We start from the raw sequence: 16,731 nt of genomic DNA, 5'->3' as shown, positions 1-16,731 counted from the left end.
TCTAGCATCATAAAATAGAAGCATTTTAAATCTGAATAAATATATGTTATGTTAAATAAGTGCTTGTGTATGTAGAGAGCGTGTCTTACTGATTAGCAGAAAGAAGACCCAATTTAATGTAGAGGCTACATACTGCTGCAAATTAACACTAGATTAGTGATGAATGAGAATCCAACTTTTTTCAGGAAGTAAAAAAATGGGAATAGAAAATGATAAACTATTTAAGTCAGGAATTTCCATTTTCCAAATTAAATCATAATTAAAACAGTGATTCAAAGTATTAATCGGTCTACTTTGAAGCACAGTTTATGCACGTCTGGATCACAAGTAGGATTTTTGGTAAGCAGGAAAGCAGGCAGATATGTTTTTGCACATTCCAAATTATTCGAGCTGCCAAGGATTCACGTGGAGGAAGTACTGAGGCCATAAACAGAGACAGCTTTAGCTAAGCAGCATGTGCTTAGCTTTGCCTAAGACAAAGTGTATGGCTGAAGGAAAAAAAAAAAAGAAGTTCTACCAGAGAGAAAAAAATCATCTGGTTTGTTTGAAGTGTCATTCTAGTAAACAAATGCAGCAGAAATTTCAGTTGTAGAAGGATCTCAAGACTGAACCAGTGAATGTAAAATTTGGATTGTTTGTCTGACTTTGGGTAGAGATGCTTCCTTGGTGTAGCTTGCACAGTGTTTACATGAGCAATATTCCTGCTATGGTCATTCACTTCAGTGGGAATTATGAATGTCTAAAGGAGAACAGCAGCTTTACCCCTTACTAGGCCATCAGCTTTCAGCTATCTAGCTACAGATATACATGTAACTATCACTTTTGGTGGATATCTAGAGTTTCCATCTCTGGACTGCTTTATGCCACAGGTACAACTGCTTTCGCATTTTGTCCTCCTCAACTACCTTCTTAAGAAACTGCTGCTTTACATATTCTTTTAAGGGTATTTTAATGGGCATTAAGAACTCACAGCATTTTTTCCTCCTTTATTCGCTTTACTATTATCTCCCATTATATTTCCTTTTATTCGGGAGAACATCCAAGACTGAAAACCAGATCTTTGCAATAAGACAGAAAAAAAAGAACCTACAAGAAGTACATGGTGCTTATGAAGGGACAACCTGTCAATATTCCTGATGGTCATCATCTTGTGATCTTCACCAAGACAGCATCACTAAGTGTACTTAAAAGGATAGAGGTGACCTTTTACTGGAAAGGGACTATCTGACTTTAGAGAAGAAAGCTCTGCTCTAAAAGGATTTACAGTTGTAATGCAACAAATGAGCCGTACAGCCCAAAGAGCCAAAGAGAAATTTGCCAAATGGGAAATGCAGGGGTACATTCCAACCCTTGAACGTGGCTTTAATGAAGAAACCTACAGTTAACCTGTGGGGTTACTCTGAAGAAACAGGAGTTCTAAGAGGAAGTTGGGGGTTGCATCCAGACCTGCCCTTTCTTTTTCCATCCACTCAAGAAAGTGAGAGTTCTGCTCTGGATTAAAAACTGTGACTCGGGTTCATTTCCAGTCTTAAACTGTTCACCTGGATCTGAATGTCACTGAGATTTCACCGAGTTTGAGTTCTGACCAATTTCAGTCTCGGTCACAATGTAATAAATTTCTAGAATTAAGCTTGATTTGTTTAATTGTTTTACTGATTGCAAATCAAGGCACAGTGACATTCCCTTCTAAATGTGAAGTCTGACAATACTCGTAAGGTCATTTTTCTGTGTTTTGACAAATGACATGGATTTGTTATACAGAAAAAAAATCAAATAAACTCTGAAAAATCAAATCCCAAGTTTACAAGTAGTGAGTGTGCTGAGGTGAAGGGATGGGAAGATAGGTCTCCCATGCAGAATGCAGCAGTAGAGAAACCTCTTCCCAAGCATATGAATTGCAATGAGAGCAAAATCAAGAAGCCGTGATCCCTGAATGAAATGAGTCACAGCAAAAGCGCTGGATAAGTCATTACTTTCAGTTTCACAAGTAAAAGGCTGCAGCTCAGAAAGCAATGATAAAAAAGAATGAGCATTTATTTGAGAGGAAGGAAATTTTCCAATATTAGAGAAACTGAGCAAAAGAAGATGTAATTTATTGAAGAAGATTGAGTAAAGCAGTTTTTATACTTTCCATAATTTACCTTTCTTTTGTATGAACTTATTGCCTGCAGGTCATGTCACATTTTCTTCATGCAAATCCTACCTTTAAGTCACTGCTGCAGTACTGCCTCAAAACGCCTTTACCAATTATTAACAATGTTACAGTATTATCATAGCCTTAAACTGGCCAAAAAACTGGGCAGCTTGCCAGGGGAAAAGCAGAGGTAAATGCTAGATGACCTTAGTAAAAGAAAGGGAAAGCACAGACTAAATGCAAAAGATGAGCTCTGCATATCTCTCTTCTCATCACACACTAAATGTTCATTTTTTTAAAATGCCCCTGATTATATTTTTTTGTCTGAAGAGCACTGTCCATGAGTACTTTCTGACCTGATGTATGACCTGGTTCAGTGAACACTTTGGCACCAGCATTACTTGAATCATGTTAGACCAGGCAAATTCCATGTGAACAGAGATAATGCATACATGTAAACACTTTCAAGATGGGGCCTTTGGTGTTAGTGCCTAATTTTCATACATAATTGGAGGGAAAGCATCTTAAAAGGTGGCTCTGGAATAGATTTTCATAATGGAGGATAAACACAATTGTGTATGTTGGTGCTTCTTCTTATTTTCATTTCATTAATGACAAATATGTTTGTAACTACTTGCTGTTTTTTCTCTTTGCATGGAGAGGGCTTTTTTAGTTGCTCTTTAAATACTGACTCATAAAGGACCCCTACTAAAAGGCTTATCCATGACATACTTTCAACAAAAGAAATAATAGGACTTTCTAGCCTACTGCTATGTGAATATCCAGAATTTAAAAATAACAATAGCAATGGTAGAACTAATGTGTGCAGTGGATTTCCAAAGAAAAATTAAGATTTTAAAGCATGGAAATGTAATCCATGGGAGTAAAATTCAGATTATTTATCATCCGTGTTATTAAAAATGGAGAAAAGGAAATAAAAACCCTGGGCAGTTTTGAAAGGAGGACCTTTTAAAAAAGAAACAACTTTTTGCCATTAAAAAGATTCTTTACACATTTGACATAGCAGACCCGTGAATTAAAATAGCCCATTGTAACAAGAGTATATCTCATTAAGTAAAAATGATTTCTCAAGAAGTAGGAAAATGGTGCTGTTTAGTAAAGAGGAAACCAGCCATCCCCTGGCTGCACCCCTTGTTTCAGGAATGGCTTGTTTTCTCAGCCTTGGGAGGCACATGCTAAAATCTTACAGCTCAGACCTGTAGGGCATATTTCACATACTGCAGGAGATGATGGGTGGAGAAAGTCCAGAAGTGGTTCATAGCTAGGAAATAACAGTTACTGCCCAGGGACCCTCCTGCTCCATCACAGGATGGGGATGTATCTACTCTGAGTGTCCTGCTGAGCCTGAGAGCATCCATAAGATGGTGGCAGCAGGAGCCCCAGACGGCTCACTCCTGACAGCTCTCCTGCACAGCCTTGCTAGATCAGCATATCCTTAAGTTCAGAACCTTCTGGCAGGGAAGGGACCTCTGTCTACAGCAACTAGACTAGCAAGGGAGCAGGTTGAAAAGGATGCTGTTATCACGACTTTCTCCTAGTTGGCTGGTATTGAAATTTATCTCTTTGGGGAAAGGCTGTTTCTACACAACTCTCAAAAATTTCCATCAGACAGTGCAGGTCTTGCTGAGTGAAACTTGGCTCTGTTTATTTGCAGCAGCTTGAGCCAGGAAAATCTAAACACCCTTGATCTCAACAACTAATTTCCCATTACTGATAACACTTTCTTCCAATATTATCTAGGATGGAGAAATTAGGAAGAGGAAAATCTAGGGAAGCAATACTCAGTCACCAGTGGGAAAGCAAAAAGCAGTGGAGGTAAGAGCAATGCGGTGCTGGCTGGGCTTACCTGCAGCTGAGAAAGTACCTTGCTGCCCCAGGCTGCATGAATGAGCCCTGAAAGGGCCAGGCTGCCTTTGCCTGAAGACAGCTTGCCATTCTTGGGGGATCCCTGCTTCCCCCAGTCATCCCTCAGCCTGCTAGTGAGATGGTGCGGGCTGTCAGCCCAGTATAGCCCAGCTTGAGCTGGTATGGCATGACCTGCCACAGCTGAGTATGGCCTGTCCTGGTATGGGGTGTGCCAGCACAGCGTGGCATGGCACAGTCTGGTATGGCATGAACCAGGCCATTATGGCCCAGCACAGCATGGCTCAGTGTGGCATTGCACAGCCATCTGCCCCTCAGCTCAGCTGCACACTGCCTGGCACCCACAAACCCCATGCTTCCCTGGTCCAGTCCTGGCCCAGCTCCCCTCCCTGCATCCCACATCCAACTGAAGCTGCCTTTGAACAATGCTAGACAGCCTATTTTCCTGGGTCTTGGTTCATGTATTCTTGCCGTTCCAAGCATTCAGGCTTTCACTAATGGCACATTTGCACTTTAATCCATGCTATTATGAAATCAGTTCTGTACTGTGTTTGGAAAATGTTTATTACAAAGAAAACTGTAAAGCTGGCAGAACTGGTGTGGTGCTCCCAGCACCAGCATGAGCTGTGTGCACAGCAGTAAGCACAAGGCAGGCTTTCCCCACTTGGTATGCTAAGGGAACCAGTGAGGCTCTGTGCTGGCTAAATCAGAACAAGGTAAAATCTATTCATATCTATTAATTTGAGACAACATCTTTATGTATAGGAGTGGCTGTTCTGGATCAAACTGTAGATAATCTGCAATTGGTCTCCTGATTTTGCCATTCACCTGAAGTATGACATTATTGATTTTTCTTCTACTCAACCAATTAGCTGAATTTAATCTCTGAACCATTGGCAATCATCTCATAGATATCTAGAAGGTCTGGAAAAGAGAAATGGTATGCATTCAGCTCCAAAGAGAAGTCAGAAATGATAGATTTATCAGCCTAACTTCAAGCCCTGGAGAGTTTTGGCATAAAACACTGAAGAATGAATATGTGAGAACCAAGATAAGGCACTGATAAGTGTCCGCCCACAACTTCCCCCCCCCTTCCCCCATCTGTCATTAAACAAGTCTAATTTTCTTTAAGAGGATAATTAGCCTAGCAAGGAAGGGAGAAATTGTAGATGTATATAAAGAAAATAACCACCTATGTAGCAGTACAGCAGAAAAGTATGTGGGAACAAAAGTATTTTACAAACTATAAATGAGTCAACTAAATAGTGTCATTCTAGGATGAATGAACAGGGCTGTCATACTTTAAACAAGGGAAGTAATTATTCTGCTCTACTTGATCCTTTTAAAGACTCAGTTGGAAAACTTGTCCTGATGGCAGATTTTAGAAAACACAACTTAAAGCAGAGCTTAAGGAATTAGCTTGCTTACTTAAAAAAGAGGTTATGAGTAGAGATTTTAACAATTTTCCAGTGCATGAATGAATGTTATAAATACGTAGTGCTCAGCTGTTCTCCATCCTTACAACAGTAACATATTCCATGTGTTAAACATATATCTTCCTTGCTGCAGATTAGGCTAATTTGTTTTCATCATTTGATTATGTAAAGTGCTAAAATAGGTTGTATAGGGATGCTGTGTAATTGCCTTTATTGCAGCTTTTCAAGAAAATGGACAAATACCTTTGCAGCTGGTCTAAACACACTTTAGCTGGCTTTTAATGCATGGAGTTGGACTATACTATCTCCTGAAGTTTTTCTGGCTCTGCAGTCTTACGTCTCAATAATTCTGTTCTAGTACATCTTTTAGACAGAAAACGCTTTGAGGCAGGGTATGCCACCATTGTGTTTGTGCAGTGTCTGAAACAATGATGTCCTATATAGTACATCTGTCTGCATAATTATCTAGAGAGTTGTCAAGACTTAGTGCTGCAGATCACAAAAGCTAATGTGATATACTGTAATTACACAAGTAATATACCAGAAAAGATAAGGTAAATATACCTAGGATGGTTATCTAAGTAAGGTATGTATTTATGTTTATTTGTTTATATTTTCTGGTATGAATGTATACAGATACAGATCTTCTCTATATTATAATATCTTTATCTGTATACCTTTTTTTTTTTTGACATGTGATGCTTTATCATCATTTAGCAAACAAATACTATTAACAATGTTTTTACAAAGCTTTAGTGTTAATTGGTTGACATACCATGAAAAACAAGATTGTTCTAATTCTCTCAGAGTTTCCCTACAACCTTTGATCCACCCACGTAAAGCTGGCTACAGAAAATTTTCCTGCCCCATGAAACTTACAAAACAAGAATAGTGTTATTCCACAGCGTGGAATTTCCACCAGCTTTCATAGCTCTCCATAGAAAGCAAACCCAAAACCCTAACAAACTAACCATGAGCACCCTTAGTCTTACCGGAAGGTTCTCCTACAGAAGGACCCCTTCCCAACACCCAAATGCTTCCTGCTTGCTGCATTCACACGGGGTGAAGGGTACTTGGGTAGGGATGCCTGGTTTGCTTTCATCAGATCAGCACGTTGGAGCTACTTGTACTGTATTTTAAGAGGCAGGTTGCCACCTCCAGCTGGGCTTCACCTTATGAATAAATGTAAGAAAGTGCTTAGAGCAAAGCAGCTGGAAAGATAGATGGGGAGAAACCACCTGCCCACAAGGAGAAGAGCAATCCATCAAGAAGTCATGCTTCAAGTAAGCATGGCCTACTAGGCTTGCTAACCTGGGGGTTTTGGCCTTATGAATCTGGATTACAAAATACTGGTTTGTTTTAGAAAAGTTTTCTTGTTTACCTATTACTATTTCTGCTAAATCCCCATTTTGGTGCTTAGGTCAGAGAGTTGAGCAGAGGCGTGGGTGTTTCCAAACTCAAAAATGGAAGGAGTTGCAAAAGTCATATGAGGAGCTAGATGCATTGGATACTTGCAAAGGCTGTGTAAAGTCCTGGGCCTACGCAAAAAAATGTTGACACAAACTCTGCCACTCTGACAGGCATATGAAGCCTGGAGGCTGAACATGGAGAAGCCTTGTTCCAGAGGTGGAAGCTGCTCTGAGAGGCAGAAACCCAGCTAAGACCAATGCCTGTGCTCAGTCGCAGACTGGCCAGGCAGTTGACGAGGAAGTGTCACCTGTTTAGAAAGGTGGGATGCACCTGAGTAAATCTAGATGTCAACATCTAAATGTCAAAATCTAGATGTGAACAGGGGTATGCACATGGGCTGCCCCGCGGGCTGGGGGGAATCTGCTCCAGCACATGGAGCCCCCCCTGCCCTGCCCTGGGGGGCTCTCACACACGCTCACCCCTCTCTCTGGCTCCAGGTGGTTGTGCATTTTTTTTGCCCTTCTGAAATAGATTATCCTGGAGGCGCTCCCACCATCACTGATGGGCTCAGCCTTGGCTGCTGCATTCTTAGATATTTTTGCAGAAGGTCTTCTAACATCTCTTCCAGTTTGATTTTATACAAGAATCAAGGCAAACTGTAATGTTGTCGTTCAAACAGCATTTTTAAATCCATTTGCATATTAGCGCATGGTAAAATTAATTTTGCTGACATGCTACGTGACTTTTCCCCTTTTAAAATTTTGACTTTCTGGACAGCCTCTGGCATGATGGGAGTGCTGACTCTTTTGAGAGTCTTTGGGAAATGTCATGGCACAGAGAATTATTATCCAACACAGTGAGACAGAGGCATTAACAATAGTAAGCATTTCAAAGTGAATCAGACCTCCAAACTATGAAGCAGACTTAAAAATCATAGCATTTTACCACAAATCATTTTGTGAGGAGGGACTTGGGTCTTCTTATTTTTGAGCTTTTAGGATTTATGGTTTTCCACCTTTCTCTGTAGTCTTAAAAGCAGTTGCTTTTTCCCTTTTGTTCTTTTTCTTGTTTAAAATGGAAGTTGAGAGTTTCACAGAACTTTGGAAACATAAATAAACAGATTACATTTCATTAAATTCATGCAGTTTTGAACAGCACTGGGATCCTACCTTCTCTCCAACTCAATAAAAGACCCAGAAAAGGAAAAACCCTCTGGTTTTTACATTAGGTTTCAATTTCTGGAATAAATCCTGGAATAAATGTAGTTCTGATGTTCAGCTCTAGCTCAGCTTCCACCACAGTAAATGAAACAGCTTCTGCTGATTGTAGTGAGAGCTGGGCTGGACCCTCATGAGCTGTGCTTTTTATTTTTTTCACATCTCTGTGTTCAGAAACAGTTCAGTACTTTGTGACAGTTCCTAACCCACTTCAAATACAGGGAACCTAATGGAAGAAAAGAACTTTAATGTCTGATCAAACCAGGCACACCAAAGTGCTTCAGTCAGCTTCCTTTTAGGTCAATAAGAACTTTTCGTTGACTTCACTGGGCATTGAATCAAGCCAGATAAATCAAAGCCTAGCCATAAATTTAAAATCTGAATGGAATTTGAATGGAACTGATAGCCTCAAGAGAGATCCTAGGTAATAATCTTCATATACTGGCAAGCCAAAATTCAGAGGGCATGTACATGCACAGCAATATAAAAAATTCAGGCAAAGTCCATCAAAGTGTGTGGAGGAATTGCTTAGTTGCTGAAAGCCTAGGTGAGTAGATTTAAATATAGCGGCAAATCAAACTTTAAATTATCAAATGTATTTTTAGGCTATATAATGCGTAAAAAAGACTAGATGCATCTTTTGGCTAGTTACTGCTACAAGCAATATTTTTCCAGAAGTCCTGTGGAAGTACTATCTGCAGCTCTGGCTGTGGTCTGTATCAGCACATTCAATCAAAAATGACTCAAAGAAGGACTTGTGTAATGCCAGTAATAGATGTGTCAAATCAGGGCCTGCGAATACTCCACACAGATGACATTTATTAAGACTGGATTCTGTTAATGACACTGTATAGGACTGCATTTGGCAAGCAGTGCAAATAAAATGTAGTGATTGGGCAGTTTGTCTACTTTGTCGTGCTGTCACTCAGATATGCCAGCAGCTTTCCCTGTTTCAGTCCTTACACACTTTTGTTTTTCTGGTGTCCTTACTTTTGAACAGAGTTATTGGTGATGATGGCAGTAATATCATACGGTTCCAGTGCAGCTGAGGTCTGAGTGACTCTAGTCCACAAAAAAAGAGCAAATGGAAACTGCTGCCACCACGAGCTGAGATACCACTGTGTGTGGGGACAGACGCCAGCATTGCTACTGTCATTTTGCCGGAATGTCAAAAGTACCAATAAGATGTCTACATGTGAACAGAGAGGATAGAAATGGCACCACTAATTCTGGAGGGGTCCTTTATAGAAGCGATGAATAATGTTTCAATATTGAGTCTCTGTCTTTTCTCACATTTCACTTTCTTCAAAGCTTTGTTTTGGGCCAGGCTGTTTCTGCTAATCCTTCATTATTCTGTGGAAGAGCGAGAGTTTCAGTGTTGTAAATGTTTATTTGGGTCTACAAGTATTAATGAAGATTTTGCAATGACTCATGAGAGCTCTGACCATGATTCATCTAATCTGTTCTGAAAATTCTTTTCAGAACCAGGTCTTCCAGACTGAGAATGTTTTGTCCTACGCTCTCACACACTGTATGTCAGGCTTTCAGATCTGATTCATTCCTGCAGCAGAATCCTTGAACCTTTTAACTTGAATACTTTTCAAAGTGATAAGATACAATTCAGCTTTTAGTCTTAAAGTAGTTCTTCATGCAGTATTGCTATCACTTCAGTGTATTCCTGCTTACTTCTTCCTGAAATTTGTCTTCCAGATTACTGTTCCCCTTTTCTTCTTGCCTAGCCATGCCTTACACACGGAATGTAATATTCTCCATGACTCATATTGCTGGCAAAATGCCATTCACCCTAATGGAATGAAACAGAGTATATTTTCCTCCTATTAATTTACCCAAATCTGTTTTTCGTTCAGATCATTTTCTGTACTTTCAAATAAATCTTATTTGTTCCTAACATCTTTTAGCTGAGGACCTCATCACACTTCACACTTCAGTAGATTAGATCTTACAACTTCACTATGATGCATGTAAATACTAAGATTTGTTTGGTTTTTTTCAAATGAAAAATTCAGATAGGATAACTTGTAATATTTGTTAATGGTTGTAAACTGGTAAATGAGCTGTGATCCAATTCAGTATCGCATTATTCCTTAACCTGAGCTTAACTCCTAATTAGTTGGTACATAAGCAGAGTTTTCTAGGTGAACATGTGTGTAAAACTCACGCTTCTGGAGATGAAAATTCTGGCATGTTCTGTATCACATAAAAAGTTTAGTTTTAAGTTGGGAAAGAAAGTTAGGAAACATAGTTCTGATATCCGTGGCCATTTTACTGCTTTATAATAGTTCTGTATTGTAGGTTGAAAATACTGATGTTTGTCTGTATCACAGAATGGCTTTAATTTTGTAAGCTGCTTGCCAAGCCTAAAGAATGACCACTCTCTTTACAGGCTGCTCATAGATGCATCCACCAGTTCATCTCTTTTTTGCCTGAGCACTGAACTGTGAGCAGCAGCTATTTATCTCAGCCTGATATCTCATTCCTGATAGCTTTTGAGCTATTAGGAATTTTGGAGGAGAATTATGATGCATCCATTTCCAACCTCATATTGGGAGGGATGTGGTTGACCTGTACATTACATATGATTCAGGCATATCTAGTGGATATATTGCATTTTTTCCATTTCTCTTGTCTCCAGTGAAAAAGGGTTAAAGTAAAATTATTTATTTGATGTTTTGCTTGCTAGTGGGGAAGTTTTGCTTATTGAGCATTGTAGCAGTATCATTAGTTTGCAGATTCCTGGCTTTGGGCTTGAGTTGATGCTGTGTAGGTGCATTTGTAAGGACACATAGAAATTGAAGTTAGCCTTTTGAAGCTTTTAAAGTCTTTGGCAGATGATCTACAATTACAATGTTAGGAAAGCAAACTGTCTGCAAATGAGTGCTTAAGGCAGGACTGCTCAACATCTGGGCAACAGGGCTGCATGTGGCTCACAAATGCAGTACTACTCTCCAGCTTGTGCTCATCCCAATTGTGTGAATTGGAGTTATGTGTCAGCAGTGCTTGCCTATGTACTCAGGACTTCCCTGGATTTGGGGGAGTGGTGTTGCAGCAGTTAGCTGCTCAGATAGACATGACTTGAACCTTGCGGTGGCTGATTCTCAGAACAAAGTTTTTATCAAAGTTCTTATTTCCATTAGATCCCTAATGAATGGGTAACAAATCAATCTCCTGTAACTGGCCCTTCCTTTCTTTGAGAATATTTAACCTAACTTTTCAAAATGTAATTGTGTCAAAATGAGTTTGAAAATGACCTCATCCTAGGAACCTGATCTACCCACGCACTGTAAGAGTGACTCAGGGCACCCAGTGGGCGTGTGAAGTAATGCTGATCTGCAGAGGAACTGCACAGGTTATGGACTTCTGTTTGTTTCATAAGCAAAGCAAATTCCTGACGTGTTTCACTACAAAATGTTTTCCAAATTTTAATGGCAATTGTGACTCTTTTCTAAATCTTCTCAGTGTCTCAACACTGAATTTAGCAGAGATCAATCACACAAATGTCACATAGGTCCCTTCAATTTTGATTTATAAGTACATTTATGGATTGCATTAGTGCTGTTGGCTACAGAATCAGATCAGAAGCTGAATGCTTAGCAGACAATCTGCCTTACTCATTGCCAAATCCTTTCCAATGTCACATCTTCACAGGACAGATCTTCCAGCTTTCATCTGTTGTCTGAATATGAGCTGCATGCTTTCCTCCTGAATCTGTAACTTCACGTTTGATTGTATCTTCTGCTTGTGTCCAGGTGACCATGTCACGCAGATTATTCTGTATTACTGACCTGTCTTCATTCTTCACAACTTCTGTAATCTTTGTTATATGTCTAAACATCACCATCAGATAGGCATACATACACTGTTGTTTTCCCTTCGGTATGTTTGTCTGTCCTATGCACCTTCCCACCAGAGCTTCTGTACACAAGTTTTTTGCAGCAGCATATTTCTGGTAAATGCAAGATGTACAAGCAACAGAGACATGGTGTATTCTGTTTGCTCAGTCTGCTTTATGGTGGGCTACTTTACATAATTTCTTTTGCCTATGGACTGGTCCCCACTCTGTAAGCCTACTGGTAAGAGTAAGTACTGGTAAGTTCTAAAAGTAACTTGATTTATTTACGTGACATAATGCTGCCATAAAAACCACAGAGACAAGCACTGTGTAGGCATCACAGCCCAGTTTCCAAGGAACAGTTTTACATCAAGAGCGGATCCAAAGATCCTTCTTAGAGACTTGGGTCAGAAGGATTTAAGAAAGGGTACTTACTTCTCCACTGAGAAAATAAAGTCTCTGTCCAGCTTGTCTATGAGAGGTTCCTTATGATAATCCTTCTGATCACAGGACCAGGATCTACTGACAAATAACTACGTGAACTGAGCCATTTTCCCAAGACTCAAGTAATTGCACCCTCTTGCATATCCTTGGCAGACAGAAATTCCTCTTCCTGCAGAACTCCAACTGTGTACAAACAGGAAAATCTGGACAGGGAAAAGAACAGCATCAATAACTTGAAACAAGAGAGTATCAGAATAGAAATGCTAACGAGGTGTCAAATATTTCTTCTCTTTCTGTCCTTTCTTGTTAATAATTTAGTAACAGTCTATCATTATCTCACAGGTAATAGTCTCATACAAACTGCCTCAGGGAAGTATGATACTGGCTTGAAAAATGGCTACAGATTTTTCCACAAATATTGCTATAAAGCAGTACACAGTGGATATTATGCACTTCTGATGTAAAGTTATTGTAATTTGTTTCTCGTTCCCTAGGGTTTGGTCATACAGTGGGACCAGTAAGATTATCAGATAAGCAAATATGACATTTTCTATTCAAAAAAGCGGTAAATATAAAAAAAGTTAAGATTTTTATCATCTTTGTTATTATGTAGGTACAGATACAGTTTGCAGCTGTTTGCATTTTTTAATCTTGCAGTCAGTGTCCATACTTAAGATATAAAACAGGTCAACTAGTTTTTCTATATCTAGCAAGAACAATCAATTTTTAAATTAGAAACACCTTTTTACAAAGTTTGGCTTCATATGCTAGGCTTAAGCCAACTGGTACCAGGCTAAGACCAAGGGTAGAACTCTGTCTATCTGTTTGCCACAGGGCTTTTATAGGTTTCTTTGAAGCACTTTCTACCAGTCACTTTCAGAGAAAAGGTTTTGGGCTAGATAATCTGGACCTGCCCATGCTGGCAGCATCCCTGTATAGAAACTGTTTCAGAGTCACTGTCCTCTCTGTAGACTCCAGCACTAAATTGCCTGTGAGTTTACTTGGGTTACTTTTATCTTGTATCGGTTTTTTTTCTGTCACTTCCTAGATAATGAGACATTTTAACGGTAGATTTTGAAGTAATTGACAGAACTACACAGCGACCAAACGATGTCAGTTTATTGACATTAAGTGGAACATTTTTGTTTCTTTAAGTCAGCTTTTCTGTATGTGTGGACCCTTGGCACCATCTAGTGTTTGAAAATGCAGGCCAACTCCAGACCCCTAAGCACAGAACACCACTATAAAAAGCTTTCAGCCATAATAAGTTAGTGGTGCTCTGAACCATCACTTAATTAATTTCACACAATTACACTTTTCCAGTTACAAATACACCAGACCAGGATATAGAAAACAGTTTCCATGCTCGTGATTTCCAATCCCTTGTCTCTCACATGATGTTACACTGGAACTAAGAGTGTCAGGTTCAGTGTCAAAAATGGACAACTCTGTGTCAACTAGTGGCAAATGTACAGTACTTTTCATGGAAATAAGTATGGTGTTGGATAAATCTTCAAGTACAGCTTGGATGAGGAAACTTATTTTCTGCTTTTGTTCTAGATTAGTGGCAGCTTCTGACCCAACAATAACAGCAACACTGTGCATCCCCAATGTAGCTGCTGATTATCCGTCTTCCTAGGGGATGATGTTGACCTTCCAGTTCTTGCATGGAGTTCTGCAGAAACAGAACCATAATTACATCTATATGTACTGTATAATCACATGTGCTACTCTGCACCAATCTACCAGCAAAGCTTTTCTGTCAACAGTTTGCATTTCATGAGTTTGCTACAGTAATTATCTTTTAGTAAGATCAGTAAAGCGTCTATAGTTTTAGCATAGAATTCTGCACCTTCTAACAAAGCTGAGCCAGTGTAGTCTCTGATTGCTGATACCTCGGAACCATCGCTTGCAGCAGCTGAGTAAAAAGATCTGTGTGAGATGTGCAGTGTGGTTAGCCAAGTGTGAAAGGGAAAAACTGCTGTGACAGCAAATTATGCTTCCTTCTACGTGCTATGGGAAATGTGGTCAGGGAAAAAAAAAAAATAATTACATCCCTTTGTCAGTTTATGCCAGGCCGAATGAAAGCCAGGGAGAGGAGATACCATTTTTAACTGATAGCTTTGTCTTGTTCTTGTGACTCCATGAATGTGACCCAGCTGCTGGTTGTTGAGGTATTGCCAGGAATGGCTGGGAAAAGACAATCTGCTATAGATAAGTAGAGTTAGAGGCAGAGGATGTGTGGAAGACAGAGAACAGAAAGGGTATTCAGCATTTAAACTAAACTTCATGGAGTCTCATATATACACTGAATCTGCCTGTGCATGGAACAGATTATGAGTGCTTTCCTGGAAAAGTAATCAGCTGGACTAGACAGTCTGGCCTATCATTAAGGAAATAATTGTGATTGCCTTTCCATAGCTGTCAAAGAATTGGACACCTGGCCTAAGGCTGTCCTGATCACTGCCTCACTGGTCAACAGAGAGAGGCAGCACCTTCAGGAGGTGATTCATGCCTTGTCTCCAAGACATTTGTTTTGGAACGGAGTGAATCCAGAGCTCAGAAGGTAGTTCTTGCTTTCCCAGGCTGCAGAGGAGACCAAAACGGGCTTAGACACAATGTCAGTTTTAGATCAGTTAGGTAGGATGAATCCTGTACTACGTTGGAGGTAGAAGCAAGGCAAGAAGAAGACACCTGAAGAAAAGCACACCATTAGTGAACTCCCTTCTCTGTTCCTTACTCAGAATATTGAGAGTAAAGGTAATTGGCATGACAGTGTTAACCCGTGCCCTGTAAGTACATAAACTGACAGGCATGCACTTGCCACCTCTGTTCCCCATTGCCCTCTGCCCATGGACTCCATTTACATTTGTTTCAGTCCATTTTTGTTGTATTAAACGATCTGACGAATGCAAGGATCTACTCACAAAACCAGTGGCAGGATCAAGCCTTTCTCTGGGACTGATTGCACCCAGGTCTCTGTGCAAACTAATTGACAGCGCTTTACCTGAGCTGTGTCTGGGCTGGTTGTGGCTGGTGGGTACAGGCCCTGAGGCTCTCTTCCCTCTGAGCTGTCACAACGTGAGATGATCTACCCTGCTCCGTCCCTCAGAGTCATATACCCTCCTCCGTCCCTCAGAGTCAGCCTCAGGCCTTTACAGAGGGCTTGCTGCGGTCCTTTCCGTAGAGGAGAACCCGGAGTGACATGGGTCACAAGCTGAGCGCTGAGTCAGTTGCGTGGCAGGATTACAGAACGGACAAATGATGTTCTGGGAAGTGTTAATCATAGGGCTATATGTAGGCCAAAGAAGATAATTTTGGGGGTCTGTTTGGCACTGGATTTTATTTCCACAGCTGGAATAAGAGTCCGGTTTGGGCACTGTGTTTTTAAAAGAATGAAAAACTAGACAGAGCTGAGAGAAAAGCAATGGACATGACAGGCTGTTCAGAAATCGTGAGCTCTGAGAAAGGACAGAAGGAAGTTGGGCTGAAAAAACAGGGGAAGCTGAGGGAAGGGGCAATAGGGCAGCCTGCTGAGTGTATTTTCAGTTGTCACAAAGCCAATTCAGCTGTTGGCTATGTTCAGTGAAGGTACAAAGCTAGAAAGTAATTACTTTAATTTGTAATAAGAGACGTTTAGATTAGCAATTAGAAAAAAAATCAAATTAGAAGGGCAATGAAGTAGAGTGAGGGGATGCTGGCTGTGGTCACTGTGACACCACTTTCATTTTTTAATATTGGAATGTTAAAAAGTAAGCATCTGTCAGGAATAGCTTGATATACGTCATTCTGTGCTGGTGCTGGGGAATGGAGTAACTGATACCAGGAAATCCCTTCCAGCTATAGATGTCTAAATCTTGTTAATGCTGTCAAAATACAGGAAAAGCTATATTTACTTTGCTTAGATGGAGTGACATATATATATAACCTTTCCCATCAATTTAACAATATGCCTACTTTTTTTTTTTTTTTCTTCCCCTAAAGCTTACATTCCTTGGCTGCATCTGGATGTGCAAATTGCAGTGGAGGCAGGAACCCCCTTGTGCCTGACTACGAGCCCGTGAGCACCTGTCTTGGACAAGGACTGTCCTGCCTTCCTCTGTGCACTTCTCACTTCCATCCTTGATCACTGCACTCGTTCTCATCAGAACAAAGGTAATCTGAGCTAATTCAGAAGTGTGCACCTGTACTCTGTATTGTATCATACACAGATAGTGGCGTAGTGTGGTGGTAAATCAATGTAATGCCTCCTCTCAGAAAAGCCAGTAAAAACTAAGTACCGTGAACCTATTTAAATGTTTGTATCACATATATTTTTAAAGTACGGTCCAATACAGAATGTATGGTCCTATGAAA

General features: G+C 40.2%; 1 protein-coding gene across 3 annotated transcripts in view; it reads left to right on the top strand.

The window, feature by feature from the left end:
* SOCS5 (suppressor of cytokine signaling 5) overlaps positions 1 to 16,731 on the top strand; it is a 94,096-nt gene that overhangs the window by 15,957 nt on the left and 61,408 nt on the right. For 2 of the 3 annotated variants that reach the window (XM_055725808.1, XM_027801208.2), the window contains exons 3-4: positions 3,896 to 3,970; positions 16,360 to 16,530. The gene's annotated coding sequence lies outside the window, so the exon portion shown is untranslated. The remainder of the gene's footprint in view (positions 1 to 3,895; positions 3,971 to 16,359; positions 16,531 to 16,731) is intronic. The other variant, XM_055725809.1, reaches the window with a different exon arrangement.

The sequence above is a fragment of the Falco cherrug genome, chromosome 13 (assembly GCF_023634085.1).
Source record: "Falco cherrug isolate bFalChe1 chromosome 13, bFalChe1.pri, whole genome shotgun sequence".
Lineage (NCBI taxonomy): Eukaryota > Metazoa > Chordata > Aves > Falconiformes > Falconidae > Falco > Falco cherrug.
Note: the sequence above shows the minus strand (reverse complement) of the source record. Positions and strands in the feature narration are given on the sequence as shown.